Below are 3,288 nucleotides of genomic sequence, written 5' to 3' on the forward strand. Positions count from 1 at the left end.
CCCTTATGACTGGTTTTGTGGTCCAGGGTCACATATATTAAAATCCCACAGATTTACATTGAGAGAGATACTCGAACCATATCTACAGACAAGAATATCAAAGCCTTAAGGTTGGTCTGAGTACTTGGTACTTGGTCTCAGTACCTGTTACTTTAGTATTATTTATATACTATTAATATTTAGAAGTAGCATTTATTTTTATATTTTCAATTTTCATTTAAATGTATTTATATATATTTATACATATTCTTATATGTTCAGTTTTCGTTTTCACTTAATTTTTAGGAATTTTTTATTTATTAATTTTATTTATACATTTTATTTAAGTTTAATATTTATTTATTTTAAGTATTAGTTTCACTTAACTTTTAGTTTTTCATTTTTTTGTTGTGCTTTTATCATTTTATTAGATTTTTTTATTACTATTTTGTATTTGTATTTTTTTTATCATTATTTTCAGTTAGTAATTTTAGTGCTTTTTCTCAAACTTATTTCAATCATCAGTTTTTAATTTTTTAGTTTTTTTTTTATATAATATTTATATTTGATATATTCCAGCTAAAGTTATGTTTTTAATAGTTTTTGTTAATGATAATCCTTACAACCCTTCACAACACCCTGAAATATTTGTTAGCATCCTCTTTGTCTTATAAAACAAAATCACTTCGCTACAACAAGCCATCATTTGAGGCGGTTGTGTTTCCCATTGGCAAAACCTCTTCTAGTTTTTCTAGAAAGTAAAAATTATGATATGTTGTTGTTGTTGTTATGAATTTAAATTAAGGCTTTGATTAGTTCACCTCATTTTATAAATAAGATCATTTCTGAAGTGCTGTTTTAGCCTTTGCTGAATCACTTATAGTTGCAAGGCCCTGCTTCGGAAATGACATTGATAAGATTTATGATTTTCACAACCCCCTTCCATTACAGACATGCTCCTCAGACCGTGTCAGCAGATGGGGGGGATTTTTTTTTCTTTTCTTTTTTTAAACTCTTTTGTTATTTAATGAGATGAGACTTCCGGCGTCTGCATGTTGAGAATGTCTGTCCAGAGTAAGTGTGTGTGTGTGTGTGTGTCATGGGGAGGCCCCTGACCCCAGCCATGTCTGTCTCTATCACAGATAAACTCTAATTGTGGGCTACAACTGTTTGCGGTGGCCCTGCCTGATGTTCCGCTCTTTTCGGTGGAGGCCGTGGAGCAGAACAGGCTTTTCTCATGCAGATGGAGGGGAGAGTGAAAAGGAAGAGCACATGGCTGGCAGAAGTGTGGGAGGAGAGCCTATCTCATTCAGCATCTCCAGAATGGCTTTTTAATGCCTCTAAACACAACCAAACCACTGGCTTTGCTCCAATACCTAGTCAGCTGCCTATGTAGGAAGTGTTTTAGGCATCATGGGCACACTCTGGAAATCAAAAGCTGCTCCAAAAGGTAAGATGTTTTCTTTTGGCCAAATTTGAAGACAGGCAATACCAATGCATTGCGACAAGCTCAGTGAAAATCTATAAAATATACAATTATATAATATAAAATATATAAATAATAAAATAAATAATAATGATAATAAAAAAAAAATAATAAAAAAAATAATAATAATGATGAGCTCATATCTTTATATATTTTTATCTCACTGAGCTCACATACATAAACCATTTATTCAGTACTAAAAATATTTATCAAAAAACAAATTTTGTTATAAATTGTAATTGTTAAAATTGAGTACTTCACATGAGGAGCGCTACTTGTGTCGTACAATATAAATGAAAGAAACTATAAACATGATTCAAAAAAACTAATTTTACTTTTGTGAAGTTATGTATTTAAAAATGTAACACGATATAAAAACAATGTTTGTTATGTGAAGTAAATGTTAACAAATAAAATAAAAATATGTATATATTTTTTTAAATTATACTAAAGCAACATTTCTCATTTTCATTTAATTTAACTAAAATAATTAAAATTAAAATCTAATCTAAAATTGAAATGAAATATATACTAATAAAACTGTATAGCCATATTTAAAAAACATAAATAAAAAAAAAATTATAAAACAACAAAATTAATTTTTTTTTAACTAAAATAAAAATCTCAATGATACTGAAATAAAACATGCATTTCACATGAATTGTGCTATTTCTTTATTAGTTGCAGACATGTAGAGCGTTCTAGTCACTTTTCCAATAATCTGATTCCATTGCAGTAATCATGATTCCTTAGAAGGCAGCTACTTAAGCAGGCAGTAGACAGCAAGGCAGCTCACTAGGTTGGGAACAGAGCCATTAAATAATAGCCCGATATAGAGAGAGAGAGACAAAAATAGAAAGGTGGTCTGGTTTAGGGATAGCGAAGGAGACAAAAAAAGAAAAGTGGTCTATGAAGGGAGAAAATAGTCTGATTAATATTGCTTTAAATTAAAACTGATTTTTCTAGAGCGTTCCGTTCGCCCATTTTTTCCTTCAAAGGCTTTCCGTGTTTCCTTCGTCTTTTTCCCCTCCTTTTTAATACCCTCTTTGACGGCCTTTGTGATTGCGAGTCATTTCCAATTCATTTCGGTATTGATCTTGCAGTGAAAATCAGTTTTGTAATTAGCTGCAAATTAGGCCTTCTTCTGGAGGTGAGTGCTGTCGGCCTGATTAATCGCTGGAGTAATGTCTCCCGATCGCACCCAAATTAAAATGAACTCAATTAGGCCGTTCCCTTTGGTTTATGGCTCCGACTCGCTCTTTCGGGGAGAGAAATTAATCGTCACTTGTTGTTTAGTAGTCTAATGAAAGTAAATAAAGGTTATCCATTATAATAAATCCAACACTTTTAATACGAAATTGTACATAAAGTGTTTCATATGCTGCTGTTTGTGTGTGCATGTGTTATTAATTGCTAACATTGTTGCTTTGTGAGTGTTTGGCCACATTTAGATTTTGTAAACGGCTATGAAGGAGCCGTACAGGAAATGACATAATTTCTCATGTGCAGCCGAGTGGGCGGTAGCTCATCTCGTGTTGTTTTTCCTGAGAATGTATTTTTATTTCCATCAGAAAATCAATAAATGGAGGGAGTTCTGCTCTTTGATCCTCAATGCATCACTGGAACACCAGCACTTACTGATAAACAACACGTTTATTTATACACACACAGACATAAAAGAAAAAGCATTGGAAGCACACCATAAATATTGTAGTTTGCTTAGAAATCATGCTGAACTATTTTTAGTAGTTTTTCAGACAAAGTTATCACCTTAGATATAGTAGTATATATATATATATGTATATATATATATATATATATAT

General features: G+C 31.6%; 1 protein-coding gene across 1 annotated transcript in view; it reads right to left on the reverse strand.

Moving 5' to 3' along the window:
* The window catches only part of LOC107711294 (paired box protein Pax-2a-like), a 37,012-nt gene that overhangs the window by 8,896 nt on the left and 24,828 nt on the right, over positions 1–3,288 (reverse strand). The window lies entirely within an intron of this gene.

The sequence above is a fragment of the Sinocyclocheilus rhinocerous genome, unplaced genomic scaffold (genome assembly GCF_001515625.1).
Source record: "Sinocyclocheilus rhinocerous isolate Xijiao unplaced genomic scaffold, SAMN03320098_v1.1 scaffold402, whole genome shotgun sequence".
Taxonomy (NCBI): domain Eukaryota; kingdom Metazoa; phylum Chordata; class Actinopteri; order Cypriniformes; family Cyprinidae; genus Sinocyclocheilus; species Sinocyclocheilus rhinocerous.